Raw genomic sequence first — 18,850 nt, forward strand, 5'->3', positions numbered from 1 at the left:
TGGTTGAGCAATCAACTCTTGATTTCGGCTCGGGTCATGATCTCACAGTGAGTTCGAGTCTCTCATGGGCTCTGCATTGACAGCATGGAGCCTGCTTGAGATCTCTCCCTCTTTCTCCCTCTTTCTCCCCTCCCCTGCTCATACTCTGTCTCCCTCAAAATAAATAAATAAAATTTAAAAAAATTAAATAGTTTTAATGTTTGTTTCATTCCATTCAGTGACTAGAATGCTTACTATTTAACTAAATGCCTACTACCTTGTAGATACTATACAAGTGCCTCATATACATTATTGCTAATCACTATCCCAACGACCTTATATGGGTATTTTAATTTTAAGAATAATGAGTTGAGAGTCAAATAAATTCAGTAACCTGACCAAGGTCATATAGTTCAGGTCCTACTCTAAAACCCATGCTCCTTCCACATTTACCAGAGTTAAGTGGGAAGCTCTGTTAGTCCACTGTTCTCAGTGATTGAATGTTCTTGCACACACAAGCAGTGAAAGACGCATCTGGGACACACCACTATAGCTCTGAGACAAACCATGAAGTTTCCACTACTAAGGGGGATATCTTCTGGATGCAATTTTGTCGCTGAATAAATAAGCATTATGAAATAGTGTGAACTCACAAAATAAAGGGCAAACAGCTAATCTTACAGGCAAAAAGGCAAACAAAGAGTAAGGAGACAGGAGCTACAGCTAATAAGAACCATTATTTAGACTCTTCCTACTCAAAGTGTGGTCCACTAACCAGCAGCATTGGGATCATCTGTGAGCTTGTTAGAAGTGCAATCTCAGTCCCTACTTCACCTACTGAATCAGAATCTGTTTTTAAAAGATCAGTATGTTCATAAAAGCTTGAGAAGCAATTATTTTGATTGTAATTAAGCTAGTGTTGACTAAATGATGGCCAAAACTAGTTTAAAGAGGCAGAAATTAGCTTATAGCCAACAATGCCTCCAGAAATAAGAGATATTTATATGCATTTCCATCATTTGATTAATTCTGTAAATTATGAACAATGGCTTTTGCTTCACTTGTTAAGCGCAATTTTATAGCAAATTTTAAAGTCATTATTCCATTCTTTTAATCCTACCTGGTAAGAAGTTTAGCTTCATCTCAACACCTTTCCCCCCATCTCATTCTTAGCTAACATCCAAGTCTAAATAGAAAAGCAACAGCACATGTCTAGTCAGAGTTGTACCTTAGAGTAAAATTTAAGCAGGGCCAAAGTGCCAAGATAGGATCTGCTGGGATGAAATGCATTTATAAGCAAGAGTTGTCCTCACCCAAATTCAAGGCCTTCTTTATGATTTAACTACAGTAGCATGCAATCTGGACATTACCCAGCAAAATGCAATTTTCTGTATCAGCAGTGGTTTCTAATACTGTTGCTAAAGTTAAAGGATTTGGGACGCCTGGGTGGCTCAGTCAGTTGAAGGTCCAACTCTTGATTTCGGCTCAAGTCATGATCTTCCAGTTTGTGAGTTCAAGCCCTGCATTGGGTTTGTGCTGCCGGTGTGGAGCCTGCTTGCGATTCTCTCTCTCTGCCCCTCTCTCGCACACTCGCGCACACACACGCGCGCGCGCGCATGCTCTCTCTCTCTCCCTCAAAAATAAACTTAAAAGGAAAAAAAAGAAAGAATTTATGGATTCTTACATCAAGACAAAAGATCTTGTAAAAATCTCTTCTCTTACACGGCTAGCCACTACCTAAAGCCATTAAGACTAGCAGGAAGAATGGTAATGTGTTTGATCATAGACAGAATACTTAATTAAATCCATTAAGTAATTGATGATAAAATAAAATTATTACCACTGTCCTGCTACATAAACTAAAGCATAAAATTACTGATAAATTCCTCTCCTCACTGAACACAGTTCTGCCAGATAGTTAAAAACAACAACTAAAAATAGCTGACCAGATGATAATGAGTTAATTTTAAAGGGAAAACAATAGTCTCATTTAAGAGATTTTTAAAAACTTATTTTTTACATATATTTGTTAGGTTTGTAATGCATTTATATGGAACAACAATAAGGACTGGCTCTGAGTCAAAATCTATCCCTCTGTACATATTTTCAGGGAATTTTCTCTCCAACCAGTTTTAGTCCTTTTCATATTTTTTGTCAAGGTTATTCTTTATCACTTATAACAATAAAAAATATCTGAGTCAAAATTCTCAAAAAGTTTCAAAAATAGGTAGTATCTTTTTTTCTACTTTAAGAAAAAGAAATTCAGACCAAAATACTGAGACACTGTCTGGTTTCCAATTCCAGACTCTTTTACTTTATAATTGTATAAATCCAACATTCTCACATCCTATAACAAAAAAGAAATGAAAAAAAGGTTGGTGTCACCTAGCTAATACCACGATGTAGGAAAGGATTAGCAATACAATTCAATGTTCAGATTATAATAAAGTTTTCTTAATTGTCCTGTTTTTACTGATGGTGTCCTCCTTCTTTGCTTCTTTTCTCCTTCAACATGATTGTTGACCTTGCTTAAGAGGACTGATTTGTCTCTTGACTTATCCAATGGTTAAATAAAGTCTGCCTAACTTGAGTAAGCTCTTAAAAAATGCTGTTTTATAAAGGTCAATTAGTTCTAAACAAAGGCATTCAGTTCACTAAGCATCTCCTATAGAGATGCTTCCTACAGGGATAAGCCAGTATTTCCTGTCGTGCTCCAGTGTATAAAGGGGCAAGGGAAGCTGTAAGTGAATGCACACATTACCAGCTGGAGTCCCCAGAGTTTACAATTTCTGACAGCACTTACAGGAGATTTCCCCTGAGCTGATACACAAGCATTTTCTATGATTTTGCTGAATTATGCCATTTCTAGGGAGAGGGGTATTTAAAAGAATACATTCAATCTATCATGAAATCTGAATGATTTTTTTTTCCTCTACAGTGATTCCTGGTCTTGTCCATCTATTTCCACTTCCACAGTGGCACCTTTCACATTTAGATTGTTCTAGCAGTCTCCCATCTGGTGTCTCCCTCTAGGTCCTCCCACTCCATTCATATACAGTTACTAAAATAACGTTCCTCAATTAATTTCACCATGTAACTTGCCTATTCAAAAAATTTCAGTGACTCCCTATTTCTTAGCATAAAAAACAAACAAACAAACAAACACCACTTTCTTAGCTTGGGTTTCAAAATCCTCCACACTTCAAATCAATTATTATCCTCATTTTGAAGACAAGAAAACTGAAGCACATTGAGATAACTTGCCTGGGGTCACACAGTTAGTAGGAGAGTTGGGATTTCAGCCCAATCTGGTTCCAAAGTTTATGTTCTAAAGCATTATACTGCATTGCCCTTATTGAGAATTTGGTGTGTGAACGTTACCTTGTAATCGCATGCATGGGCCTCTGGATATTCTCCCACCTACATTATTCTCTGAAACAGTCTACTTCTCTTCTGTGTTCACACAGAGCCTATACATCATAAGACACTTATTATGCTTCACTGACTGATGTTATACCAGAATGGTTGTTCAGGCAAACTATGATACCAAGATTCCAACTACCTAGAGTCAAAGATATCTGAATGTATAAAGTGGTTAAAATGAGGGGTGCCTGAAGGGGACAGTCAGCAGAGCACACGACTCTTGATCTCAGGTCACAACTTTGAGCCTTACATTGGGGCTACACAGGAGTTTACACTGCAGCTCTACACTGGAGTTTACTTAAAAAAATAGTGGTTAAAATGGTTTTTGTCTATTCATATCCTCATCTGCTGTAGTTTCTGCATTTTCTTGCCTAAAAACTGTTGTGGTATTAAAATTTCCCATGTTGACTCAATGTCGCTCCTCATCAGGGAAATACAAATCAAAACCACACTCAGATATCACCTCACAGCAGTCAGAGTGGCCAAAATGAACAAATCAGGAGACTATAGATGCTGGAGAGGATGTGGAGAAACGGGAACCCTCTTGCACTGTTGGTGAGAACGCAAATTGGTGCAGCCACTCTGGAAAACAGTGTGGAGGTTCCTCAGAAAATTAAAAATAGACCTACCCTATGACCCAGCAGTAGCACTGCTAGGAATTTACCCAAGGGATACAGGAGTACTGATGCATAGGGGCACGTGGACCCCAATGTTTATAGCAGCACTCTCAACAATAGCCAAATTATGGAAAAAGCCTAAATGTCCATTAACTGATGAATGCATAAAGAAATTGTGGTTTATATACACAATGGAGTACTACGCGGCAATGAGAAAGAATGAAATATGGCCCTTTGTAGCAACGTGGATGGAATTGGAGGGTGTGATGCTGAGTGAAATAAGCCATACAGAGAAAGACAGATACCATATGTTTTCATCTTATGTGGATCCTGAGAAACTTAACAGAAACCCATGGGGCAGGGGAAGAAAGAAAAAAAAAAAGAGGTTAGAGTGGGAGAGAGCCAAAGCATAAGAGACTCTCAAAAACTGAGAACAAACTGAGGGTTGAGGGGGGGTGGGAGGGAGGGGAGGGTGGGTGATGGGTATTGAGGAGGGCACCTTTTGGGATGAGCACTGGGTGTTGTATGGAAACCAATTTGACAATAAATTTCAAAAAAAAAAAAATTTGCCGTGTTGAAATTTTCTGGTCCAGAAATATGCAATGGAGCAATCTCAGCACAGGCTTACCAAAAATCAAATAACTAGGCATAATGGAGGACCACTCCTGATGTTTAATACATCAGGCCTTTAATAGGCAATCATACAATCAAAGAAGTAGAACAGCTACATCAAATACAGTGTTGTGTAACCTTCAGCACTTGCAGTTTTTAAATTGAAACCACATTTAATATACTCACTGTTTTCTATATATGATGAATCTAACAAAGTAAATAAAGGAGAAAGCCCCTTCACTGAGAAGGCATTGTGAATACACATTTCAGGAGAGAAAGCAGCTAGCCATAGCCTTGTTAAATGCTAGGTAAAGTTCATGTAAATTAAATGCTCATGCTTGGCACTATGTTCTATTTGATCAATACTTAACTAAGGAAAAAAGGGGGGAATCAATACTTTATAATTCTGTCAAGTTCACAGCAACTGAAAATAAAAGGATAAATGGGTAAAGTTACAAAGACAAAAAAGACCATAACCAGGAAGAAAACTGTATTTCTCCTCTTCTTTCTCTTGTAGTTTTATGCCATTTACACTATCAATTAAATTGACTCAGAGATGTTTCAAAAGAAATCTGAAACATTATCATTTACAAATCTATAGAAATTAACCATATAAACATGATGATGGAGATACCATCTATATGTTCTTTCTTTGACAAAACCCCATTATTCTATGGTTTTCCAGCTGAAGTTCATGTTCCAAGTTCATGATATATCACTTACCTGTTCTGAAAATAAGACAACAGATAACTTTGAAACTGGATCCAGACATAATTAGCTACTCCAGAGGATGCTAGGGAAACTGAAAACCAAGATGCCACCTATTTTCTCTGCCACTATTTTCTGAATAGCACAAATGCAAACTTGGAGGAAAGTTCAAAGCCCAGAGTAAATTTGCCTAATTAAAAGACAGCTGGAGGAAGTTCTATATAAATATTCTTTTGGATACAGAAAAGAGCTATTGTGAGAAAAACCTTACTCTTCATAAGTCAAGATGAAAACTGAGGATAACTCTGTGCTACTAGAATATTAATACTAGCTATCACTTACTATATGTCAAGGATTTTTCATCTATTATCTCCTTTAAGCCCCCCAAATTCTAAGACTTACAAAATATTACCATTCTTATTATATAGGCAAGGACGCTGAAGTTCAGAGAGATTAAGTAACTTGGTCATAGACCTAAGTCTGGGTTTATACACCTAGATTGTGGCAGATCTGGACTCTGGATTCAGATCTACATAATAATGCCAAAGTCCATGTTGCCTTCTACTTCTGCTTCTACATAGTGCAGCAGTTCTCAGCCTTTAGTGCCTGTCATGATCACCTGGGATCTTTTTCAAATACAGATCCATGAGTTTCATCCCGATAGATACTACACCAGCAGGTCTCAGATGGCCCACGAACATCTTTACTTTTAAAAAGTAGTTCAGGCACTTCTGATATACATCAAAGTAGTTGTAGTCATTACTAGAAAGGGAAAAAAAAACCCAATCAAGGCAATCTAGAACTAATTTCATTGTCATCTGTAATATATATTCATCAGTAAATTTACATTTCTAATTATATATTTTGTAGGCATCCATTAAATTATCCTGTTTCTATCAGTGTGATACCCCTAAGCAAATAAGGAGGTTGGAGTAGTATAAGTGATATAGAGCCCAATTTATTATAGAAAGAACATCAACTAGGGATTAACCATTTTCCATCAATAATCTAAAAAAATGAACAGACATATAGAAGAAGAAGAGAAATATTATTCTAATGTATTAATTTAGCACATATTTTGGATGAGACAGAGAAGAGTAAAACCTTAGAAATAAATAGAAAACAATTTAAAAGAGGTCTGAGCTTAATTTTCAGAATTTTACAATTTATAGAAATGAGATTAGGTATTTTAGATACAACCCTTTCCAAAATGTTTTCTGCTGTTTTTCTGTAGAGAATAAGAAAAAAATTCCACAGTTTAATATTTTTTTTCTGGTAAGTACAGATTTCTCTCAAGAAAATAAGCTAACAGATTATTGTCATGAAAATAAGCTAATATACATCATTATTTTATCCATTCATTATTTACTGAGTATTTACAACATTCAAGGCATTTTACTATTTCTACTCTTTTACCGGTTGCATGCTAATAATACATACTTTATGCTCTTATCATTTCTCAACTAGTACTTCTAACTGGACACAAAAAATATAGGGGGGTTATTAGGCCTGTTCTGTATCTATGTGGGTTATCACGTGACCTGAGTTCACATTAATGTTATGTTAGATAATCTACTTTGGCTTGGAACTTGTCTGATGTAGGACTTTACTTATATATGTTTGCAAGAGCCCTCACAAGTTGCTTGGTCCAAACTCCTCATTGTACAGGGGCACCTGGCTGGCTTAGTCAGTAGAGCATGTGACTCTTGATCTCGGGGTAGTGAGTTTGAGCCCCAGGTTGGGTGTGGAGATTACTCAAAATACATAAATAAGCAACCCATACTTAAGAAAACAAACTCATTATACAGATGAAGACACTGGGATGTAGAGAGGAAGAAGAACTGGATTAAACTATCACCTGTCTGTCCAAATTTGCAGCTCCTTCACAGTCTAGCACTAACCTTGAGAAAAATGGGTAGGTTTTGGGCAGGGCTGCATTGTGACTTCTGTGGAACCTGGACACTCTTGTCTATGTGGCTCTTCCTCCATAAAAAACCCAAAATTTACGTTCTGTGGCTGCTTTAGTATGAAGACAAATCTATTAATGCCATGTGTTAAAACATTTTGTTCAACTTAAGTTCACTTTTTTCTTCTGATTTTAAAAGACATTAAAATATTTTCATGGGCCCCTAAGAGTACCAAGGGCTCTGGGTACTCATGGATAAGATGACTCCGGTTTTAGGTCCTTCATTTGACAGTCAACACCAGCTTTATTTTCCTTCAGGTGCCTTGGTTCTGCCACAGGGGACTACACATGTGGCTTCTCTGTTACTCAGGATGTGCTGGCCCCTGATAGCTCAGTCTTTTTTTTTCTTTTTTCTTTTTTTTTAATCAGGCTACTTCCGTGATTCTCATTCCAACAGCTTTTTAGCACCTAATCCTTCATTCTGAACCAGGCATGCCCTTAGAAAACCTGGAGTTATGAATAGAGATCAGGTACAAGCCTCTGGGAATGAAAACAACCTTTAGGGTCCCAAATTGCATTTAAAAGGAAATATTAGGCAGATCACTTCATTGGGATTTACAGTCTTTCACAATATGGCTAGTTATCACCTACAGAGATATCCTAACACTAAGAATATGTATGAGGGTTTTCTGAACTAGATATGAATCTGTTTTCAGTATATTCACAGTGTGAAAAGGCTGTATCATTCATAAGATGAACGAAAGTGTAACTGTATTGCAACCAGGGAAATTCAGTGACTACCTAATCTCCCAATATTTACCCATTTTAAGAAACCTGCCAATTAAAAATGGAATTTATCATTCTCATAGCACTCTGATTGGTTTTACTTTAATGTCTTCAAGAATGAGGCTCAGCTTAAGTCCTAGCCTATCCAGTAACTCAACATTTATCATTTCCCTTATAATCAGCAGTATTTGACTCCTATTTTTGTCACATCTATTATTTTTCTTTAGCTGTTTCTGATCTTTAATTCAACAAATATTATTTTGTGACTACTATATGCCAGGTATGACATGACATATACAAAGATTAGTAAAATAAGACACTGCTCCTGAGGAGCTAAATTCAAGTGGAGGGGGGGATAATACAAAATATACTAATACTTGAAACAGGGCAAACAAACAAACATACAAAACAACAACAACAACAAACCAGGGCAAACATACAGGTACAACTATAGGGTACTTATTATATGAAGGAGGTATCTGGAAGATGTCACACAGGACATAGCATTTGAAATGAGTCTTAGGAAAGATTATTCAGAATTGAAAAAAAGGTGGAAGAGAAACAGCATAGCAAAGACAGAAACAGTAGTGTCAAATATATTTACAAAACAGCAAGAAGTATAATTTGGCTTAAAACATGCAGTACTAGTTAGTATTAAAAAGTGAAAAGCAAAATTAGGGGCAAAATATAAACAACAAAAAGGAATACTAATATCTGGAACCTCATTTTGTACTTTGTTTGTATTCCCTATAGCCCAGCCCTGTTGTTGGTCATACATATAATATCTGGTAATTGACTTAAGCTGTCAAAAAAAAGCATCAACAAAGTACGATAATCCTTAGGCATCTGTCCAAATGCATCTAATAATTATAGTAAACATATAATGACATAATGCACTTGGAAAAAAGTCCTCCCAAATTTCATTATTAAATAGTTGTAGTTAACAGAGAACAGATTGCAGTGGGGGGCGGGGGGGAGCAGAATCATTCTAACCCTACCTTTAATATAAATTTGGTAGTTCGAAAATTTCTAGGTGTGCCTGGGTGGTTCAGTTGGTTAAGCTTCTGACTCTTGATCTGGGCTCAGATCATGATCTCACAGTTCTCGGGGTTGAGCCACATGTCGAGCTCTGTGCTAACAGCATGTAGCCTGCTTGGGATTCTCTCTCCCTCTCTCTCTGCCCCTCCCCTGTTCTCTCTCTCTCTCTCTCTCTCTCTCAAAATAAATAAATAAACTTAAAAGTTCTAGTAGGTCCTACTAATCTCATGGCATTTCTTTCAGCGAAGCTCAGGAGTATGTGAAAAGCTACATACAAGTGGGTTGCAATATAAAAGGAATCTCTAGTGGTTTAGCAAACTCAGTTGACTTTTCATCAAGTCTTCCAACACAGGGGCAAATTTAATTTATTAAAGGAAAACTGTAAGGGCTTCCCAAACAAAGGGAAGCAGCTAAAATTAAAGACAAAGCTTTACTGAGAACAAGTTGCAATTGCATAATCAAACATAACTCAGGGAATTAAAGATGGCATCTTCAGTATGAGAAACTGTGCAAATTAAACTGAACTTCAGGATTTTCTTGCAGTAAAAATAACTTTTTAGGATACAATTTTTATTTTCAGATGTGGGCAAAATATTAGAATTAAAATACACCCATTGATGCAAAATGCCAGATATATATGGAACAGCTAAATATTCGAGCAATAGAATTACTTCACATGAAAAATTATAATGTATGCAGGTACAATGCAACAGCTACTCATTTAATGTTTTAAAAGCTTTGTAATAGAACAATTGTAATAGAACAACTGTTATACTCCTTTCCTCTCACCATCAATCTATTCACTAACAAGTTTTGAGGATCAATATCTTACACACTCATATAAATTCACTTTTTGAACAAGCACCTCTTCCCCTGTTTAAATAAACATACTGTGAAATTTTAACAAAAACAGCTATTTGCTCTAAGACTAGACTTACATTATGACCTAATGCTACTGCAAATGCTTCTTCAAGAGTGGTCCACAGCCTACATGAATCATATTTCACCCAGGATGCTTGTTTAAGATGCTCTCTCCTTACTCCAACAATTCTTAGATTTCACCAAGATATAAAAGCATTGCCCTTATCATTGTAATCAGTATTCTCACTTCCATCTTTACCCAGATTAAATTTCATGAACAATCCTGTTTTTCACTTTGCAAACAATCCCCTGTCCCTCCTTTCATCTCTCTAGTAGTAAAATACCAACTCAATCATCAACTTACTCTAAGCCTGATGACCTGGCCTTAGACTTGAGTGGGAAAATAGATCTAATCAGTTCAATCTTATCTCCTCGTCCCTCCCTGCATTCCTCCATTACCCTCTGGAACAAAACTCCTCAAAAAGTACCTTGACTATCTTCTCATCCATTTTCTCCTCAACTACTCCATTCAGGTTTTTGCTCCAACCACTTCACTGATACACTGCTTAAGGCCACCAAGGACTATAGTCGCCCAAGACCACTGACCAATTCTCTATTCTCTCCTTATCCAACCTTAAAATAGTTGACCACCCTTCCCTCTCCTTTCTGAAATATTTCCTTCTCTAGTTCCTGGGATACCTTACTCTTCTGGTTTTCTTCCTATCTCATTGGCCAGCTCCTTTTCAGCCTGTTTTGTTGGCTTCTTAGATACTACATCTCAATGTTCCAGTGACCAAGAACATCCCTTAACACTTTTTTCCTCCTCTCCTTATCCATTCTTTTTCCCTAAGTGATTTTATTCAGTTCCAGGGCTTTGGATACCATCTAATCTAGATAGATGCTTATTATTCTCTAATTTTATCTCTAGTCCATAGCTCCCTTTTTAAACTCTAGTCTCTTTTATACAGTTGCCTTTTTAACATCTCCACTTGGATGTCTAAGAGCCATCTAACACTTAACAAGATCAACACAGAACTATTAACATCTAATGTCTCCACTTGCAAAGTCGACTAGTGTCAGTGAATAGTCTACCATCCACCCACTTGTTCAATCAAAACCAGCAGGTTTTTTTCCTCTCTGCCCTCTTCCCTAATCCAATCCATCTGTTTACCTCTTATTAGTCCTACCTCCAATATATATTTCAGATCTGACCAGGTTACACTGAGAATGAGTCCCTTTCAAGTGTCTGATGCCAGGTTCTGTGTTGGGTCAACTACACTTTCATGCCTCCTGTCCCTGCCTTCTCCTTGTCAAATCTACATTCACCAGCCTAGTTCAAAGTCTTCATTTGCTCACTTAAACAATTGCCTTAGCTATCTAACTAGTTTTCCTACCTCAAATCTCTCCTCTAAGCCACTCTATTAGTCACTGCTCAAAAACCTTTGGTGGATCCTCAATGTTCACAAAATAAAATGTCATTCCCTTGTTAGGGTATTCAAAACTCCTGATTTTCACTCACCTTATCTTTTCTAGTCACATCTCTCAGTGCGTTCCCTTCAATCACCCTCTAATCATGCAGGACTATTTAATCATTTTCTGGACATGACATGTATGGACCTACCTCTAACCTTTGGCTCATGTTATTCCTTCACCCTAGGAACACTCATAGAGTACAGTACTCCTGCACTGGCATTAGGAGACTCAGGTAAAAGTTCCAATCCTGCTATGTGTCTGTCCTCTTCGAGTTCTATTCCTCATAGGTAAAATCAGGACAAAGTGCCAGCCTCAGGATTAAATAAGGATGTAGTCAATAAAGATTAAGAATGTATTTCACAGTTCTTATGAATTCTAAAGGGTACACAAATCTTGCCAAATTCATCTAGATAATAGCTCTACAATTTTACAACCCCACAGTTACTAAGATCTATTTCTGCACATACTTAATACCACTGGATATATCAACTTTAAAATTCTCTGCCAGGGGCAGCTGTGTGGCCCAGCTGGTTAAGCATCCAACTCTTGGTTTTGGCTCAGGTCATGATCTTGAGGTTGCATGAGTTTAACCTCCCTCCCCTCCCCTCACCCAGTTGGATTCTGCCCTGGCAACATGGAGTCTGCTTGGGGTTCTCGGTCTCCCTCTCCCTCTGCCTCTCCCTTGCATTGTCTCTGTCTCTCTCAAAATAAATAAACTTAAAAAAAGTTTTTTTAATCTCTGCCAATCTGGTAGATTAAAACAATTTTACTGTCTTTAGAATTAGCATTTGATAAAATACTAATTAGTATTTGATGAAATATTCTTACTGATAAGAATAAACACATCTCAGAATATTTATTGGCCATTTTCTTTTCTTTGAATTACCTGCTCATACTCTTTGTCCATTTTTCCACTTCCTCCTCCCTTTTTCTTACTATGAATATAAATAATTGCTCTATTTTATGTATGCAAATATTTTTTTAAGTCTGGCACTTATTCATTTAATTTGTTCAAAATATCTTTTGTCATAAAGAAGTTTTTCATTTTGATATATCTAAACTCATCAAACCTTTCGTCTTTAATGGCTTTTAAGTTTGCAAACGTTTCTTATATTTAGATTTTTATTATATTTAGAATTTATTTTGTGAATGATGTTAAAGATTTAATATTTTTTTCTAAATGCATATCCTTTATTGAATAGTCCATCCTTTAAATATTGATTTAAAATACATTTACTGTACACTTAGATTGGGAGACATACATGATACATGGGTCTATTTCAGAATCTATTATTGATCTAGCTGTCTTTCCTTATACCAGAACCATGTTGCTGCATGTTATTGAAAGCTTATTACAGGCATTACTGAGATAAATGCACAGTTTTCTCCTCTAATAAAATTAAGAAAGTAAATGATGCAAGTAGATTTTTTAATGCTGAACCACCCTTGCATTCCTGGGATAAATTCTACATAAGTAATACATTGGTAAATTCAATTTGCCAGTATTTTATTTATGATTTTTAAGTCTTGTCTCCAGAAGAGAGATAGGTCTACAAGTGGTGTTTTTTGTTTTTTGTTTTTTTGATGTCCCTCTTTGGTTTGGGTTACATTTAGCATCATAAAATCTGTTGGATAGGGCCTTATCTTTTTTAATAAAGCATGCAAGTTTACCCAAGATTTCCTTAAAGGTTTCTTAGAACTCACCTGTAAAACTTGGGCCATATCTTTAAATTTCTTTTCAATTTATTTCCATAATAATTAGTTAATTAAAAGGTTTTTACCTCTTCTTGTGGCAATTTGAGTAAATCATGTATTTCTGAAAATTACCCATTGAATCTAGGCTTTCATATTTTATTAGAATAAACTTATATAGAGAGCTCTTATACAGATCTGTGTCTGTAGTGACGCTTTCTTTTTAATTTCTAATATTGATCAGTATTCTTTTGTTTTCTCTTTCAGACTTGCCTAGATTTACCTATTTTATAGGGTTTGTTTTTTTTTAATCATTCAACACTGCTATTAGATTTCTGCTTTCATCCTTATTGATTTGGACCTTTGTTTTCTTTGATTTTTATCATTCTTTTAAAAAAAATCTTTAACTCAATTGTTCATTTATTTTATTTAAGCAAGTAACTTAATTTTTATAAAATGAAACATGCTTCTATAAAAAATTTAAGTAATATATCCAAGTACAAAGTAGTAAGCAACAAACTAACATCCCATTAGCCAGAAGGAAAAAGTGTTAACATGAGTTGATATCATTCCAATTATCTCTCTAAGCACAAACAGAGATGAATGGATAACTCCACATCTCTCAATTTACCTTTTTCCTTCTCAATTCTCTGTCCTTCCTTTTAAACTGTTAACTTCAAAAGGCTCTAACATTTTCTTTTTAAAATGAATGCAGTGCCATTCTGCATGTCTCTGAAGATATTATATTAATTCTAAAGTTCTTTTTTGCTTTCCCTATTAACTCTGGTTCCTTAGGTCCTTCCCTTTGTACAGTTTGGTACCTTCCTTCGTATATTAGTTTTCTTTGAATATTTTGTGATTTTGGGTATGGGCTCATCTTTTGTTTAGCAACATTTTTTCTTTTATTTTCTTTTTTTAGGAAAGGGACAAAATTTTCCACCAGGTAGTAAACATGGGTAACTAGTATTTGGGGGCTCCCTATCTTTTCTAGATATTGACAACATTGGGGCACTGCTATGGTTTTTAAAGCAACCACAATGCCTGGTTTTGCATCATACATACCAAAAGAAGAATGAAGGTGAAGAGAGGTAGATTCATATGTCTGCTTGTCCAGCAGGGTACATATAAAGCAGCTCTATAGTCATATATTTTATTGTATTATGTTCCTGTTTGTGGTTCACATTATGGTTCTCACCCACACTGCAATCCCATTTTTTAAGGGTTCTTCATAATTTCTGGCCAGTTTTACTCTTTTTGTTTCCTTTCACAGTTGTGTTCAATTGATACTGTACATTTTTGGAAGGGGAAGGAAGGATTATTTTTAAAACTGTGAAGTAGCAAAGGGAAGCTTCAGCATGTTCTCAGTATACCACCTACCACTGAGGTTTCAAATAGATATGTTTTAGAGAGATAAATGGGCAACATTGCACACACTTTTAAAGGAAAACATGTTCTTCACTATGCTCTCCGTTCTACTGGTATAGTCTTATAATAGTAAGCACAGGATACTACTCAGTGGTTTCTAACCCTAGATGCACATTATAAACCCGGGAGAGCTACTCCAATATTAAAGTCTAATCCCAGAAATTCCACTTTAATTGGATGGAGTGACAACCACTGGTATAGTGGAAAAACTACAGGTTTTAGGATCAACAAATTTGAGTTCAAATCACCACTTACTCTGCTCTGTGACTTTAGGCAAGAAATAATTTTTTGAGACTTTGTTTCATCTGTAAATTGGGTTTACAAGATGGTAGTGAGGATTAGAGATAATGTAAGAAGAGAGACTGGCACCATGCAAGGCAAATAACAAATGCTTAATAAAGGCTGGCTCTCCTAAAGCCACTTGTAAGTAAAGTAGGCAAAAATCACACCACTTAAAAACATATCAAGGAAAACAAGACATCCCTTCATATACTAAAATCTGACAATGACTAAATTTAATTCCAGATGTCACAGAACTTCATAGGAGACAGGCCAGATATTCCAATCTGAAAGAGCTTATGGAATTTACAGTGTTCCTGTCACATTTTATTACCCCCTGGGCTCTTTTATCATCCTTACTTCAATGCATTTCTTTTCCAAAGACAACTCTCAAGGCTATTACAAGATTGCTGAGCCATTCTCCAATTCTGCATTTCAATATCTGAGAGTAAAAATGCTAATAATGGCAACCTCGTTCTTTATTTGTTTGTACTAGTTCAAATGTTTTGTGAGAAATGGATGAGCACTTTGAAATTGCAGGAAATGAGTAGAACAACTAGAAAGCTGTGTGGGATCCAGGAATTAAAGCAACTGTAGTGTGTCTGATGCATAAAATAATCCAACCTTAATTACATCCAGGTGGAGACAGCTCCATTTTCAGGGATGCTTAGATGATGGGCCAAACACAATGATACCCATTTGCTGACAAGGAAATGTGCATATTTTTACCATTTGTATCATCCAGAAGCACAAGTATGCACTCAGCATAACATAACTTCTTCATAATATTTAACTGACTTCTTTAAGAAGTTTTAACCCATGCGTAAATACAGTTATAATTATTTATCTTCAACAATAAAGAAAATTTATTTTCTCCTGGTTCTTTAAAATATTTAAATGTTCACAAATTCTTAATGCTCATATACATTATATGATAGTTCTTAATTTTTCAAACCTTTACTATAAAAGTAGACCCACAGCAGGACTAACAGCTAAGGCACCTAAACTAAACATTAAGGGGGCCTGATTTCTGCTGTAAACAATACACATTTACACAGTAAATTATCTGCCAATGATTTTTAACATAAAAGACCCCCTCAAAAACAAATCCTATGGCCAAAAGCACATGGAAAAGTATTCAATGTCATTAGTCATCAGTGAAAACCAAGTTAAAATTCCCATAAAATACCACCACTTACTGACTAAAATGGGTAAAATGATACATTGCAACAATACCAAATACTGGCAATGATGTGGAGTAACTGGATTTATAATACCTAAAAGTGAGAGTAAAAAGCACAATAAAGGACATGTATGCAAAACCTATAGCTAATATTATCTTCAAAGGTGTAAGACTGAAACCTTCCCCCCTAAGATCAAGAACAAGACAAGGATTACCATTTTCACTACTTCTTTCTATTCAATACTGTCCTGGAAGTTCTAGCCAGGGCAATTGGGCAAGGAAGAAAAAAAAAAAAAAAAAAACTCAAACTGAAAAAGGGGGAAGTAAAATTATCTTTACTTATAGATCACATGATCTTATTAACAGAAAATTCTAAAGAAAATACAACCACCTTTGGAGCTAATAAACAAATTTAGCCAAGTTACATGATACAAGATCAACACATAAAAATCAATTGTGTTTTTATACACTGAACATGAACATGGAAACGAATTAAGAAAACAATTCCATTTACAATAGCATCAAAAAAATTTACAAATAAGTTTATCCAAGGAAGTGAAAAACTATAAAACATTAATGAAATGAAAAGAAACCTAAATAAATTTTTAAAAATCCCACATTCATGGATTGAAAAACTTAATATTGTAAAAATGGCAATATCCCCCAATTCATCTAGTGATTCAAGGCAATCCATATCAGAATCTCAACTGCCCTTTATGTAGAAATTGACAAGCTGATTGCACAAATCACATGGAATTGGGGCAGCTGGGTGGTTTAGTTGGTTAAGTGTCTGCCTTTGGCTCAAGTCATGATCTCAAGGCACATGAGTTTGAGCCCCACATTGGGCTCTCTGCTGTCAGCAAGGAGCCTGCTTGGGATCCTCTGTCGGCCCCCCAACCCCCGTCCCTGCCCCTCCCCCTCCCTGCTCCCCTGCTCACATGCATGTGCTCTCTCTTTCAAAAAATAAATAAACATTAAAAAAATTCATATGGAATTGGAAGGGACCCTGAATAACCAAGAAAATCCTGAAAAAGAAAAAAAAAATTGGAAAACTCACACTTCCCAAATTTGAAAATTATTATAAAGCTACAGTAATCAAAATAACATGGTACTAGCACAAGGACAGACAAATAGAATAGAACTGGAAGTCCAGAAATAAACCCATACATCTATGGTTAAATGAGTTTTGACAAGGGTGCTAAGACCATTCAGTGGGGTAAAAAATAATCTCTTCAACAAATAGTGCTGGTACAATTAATATAGACATGTAAAAGAATGAAGTTGGACTCCCTACTTCACTTCATATACAAAAATTAACTCAAAATTGATCAATGACCTAAATGTTGGCACTAAAACTATAAAAATTTTAGAAGATAACATGGGGGGAAACTTCAGTATTTTGGATTTGGCAATGAATGCTTAGATATAACATCAAAAGCACAAGCAATGAATGAAAATATAGACATATTAGGCTCTTTCAAAATTAAAAACTTTTAGGGTACCTGGGTGGCTCAGTCAGTTTAAGAGACCAACTTGTCCCTCCTGTTCTCTCTCTCTCTCAAAGTAAGTAAAATAACTTCAAAAAAAGTTAAAACCTTTTGTGCATCAAAAGACGCTACTAAGAATGTAAAAAGACAACCTACAGAATGAGAGAAAATACTTGTATATCACATATCTGATAAAACACTTTTATCTAGGAGATATAAATAACTCACAACTCAACAACAAAAGACAAAGAACCCAATTAAAAATGTGCAAAGGACTTGAGTTTATTTCCCAAAAAAAAAAAAAAGATAAAAAATGGCCAACAAGCAAACAAAAAGGTGCTCAACATCATTGGTCATAAGTAAAATGCAGATCAAGACCACAATGAGATAAAACATTAATCCACTAGGATGACCATAACCATCAAAATGAAAGATAACAAGAATTTGTAAGGATGCAGATCTCATACACTGCTGGTGAGACTATAACATGGTACAGCTCCTGTGGAAAACACTGTAGCAGTTCCTCAAGCTTTTAAACATGGAACTGCCACAAAATCTAGCAATGCTACTGCTAGGTGTATGCGCAAAGGAACTGAAAAGAGGAACTCAAACAGATACGTGTAAGTAAATGTTCATAGCAGCATTATTCCCAACAGCCAAAAGGTGGTGGAGGCAACCCAGTGTCACTGACAGATGACTGGATAAACAAAATGTACCATACATACATGATGGACTACTATTCAGCTGTAAAAATGAAATCTCAGTACATGCTACAACATGAATGAAACTTGAAAACATTATTCTAATAAAAGAAGCCATATACAACCAGTCACATATTGTATGATTCCATTCATATTAAACACTGAGAATAGGTAAAACCATACAAATAGAAAACTGACTAGGGGTTGATAGGAGATGGGGGAAAGTAAGTTAGAGGATAACTGCTTAATGGATAAGGGATTTCCTTTGGGGGTGATGAAAATGTTTTGGAACTTGATAGAGGTGGACATTGCACAACATTGTGTATGTATTAAATGCCATTAAATTGTGACTTTAAAATGATTATTTTTGTTATGTCCATTTTTTACCTCAATAAAAATAAATAAATAAGAAAAATTTCTGGTACTTCTTATAAATAAAATCATTAAAAGTATTCTGGGTCTTGTCCAAAGAGGACACAAAAAGTAAAAAAGATTAAGAAATTATAAGAAGCAAATGATTATAGTTCCATTATAAAAAAAAATTACTTTTTATTTCACTTAGGAAAATATAAGAAAAAAATACCCTGGGGAATAAACCACCAGTAACCATATAAATATTGTTATATTTAATTTTCCATAGAATTGCTCTTATAGGGGCGCCTGGGTGGCTCAGTCGGTTG

General features: G+C 35.6%; 1 protein-coding gene across 11 annotated transcripts in view; it reads right to left on the reverse strand.

Moving 5' to 3' along the window:
* Positions 1–18,850, reverse strand: part of PEAK1 (pseudopodium enriched atypical kinase 1) — a 313,202-nt gene that overhangs the window by 120,910 nt on the left and 173,442 nt on the right. The window contains exon 1 of one of the 11 annotated variants that reach the window (XM_078448913.2): positions 5,959–6,053. The exons of the other annotated variants lie outside the window; for them this stretch is intronic. The gene's annotated coding sequence lies outside the window, so the exon portion shown is untranslated. Of the gene's footprint in view, positions 1–5,958; positions 6,054–18,850 lie in introns of those variants that run through there. 11 annotated transcript variants of the gene reach the window in all.

This window comes from Panthera onca, chromosome B3 (assembly GCF_046562875.1).
Source record: "Panthera onca isolate mPanOnc1 chromosome B3, mPanOnc1 haplotype 2, whole genome shotgun sequence".
In the NCBI taxonomy this organism is placed as follows: domain Eukaryota; kingdom Metazoa; phylum Chordata; class Mammalia; order Carnivora; family Felidae; genus Panthera; species Panthera onca.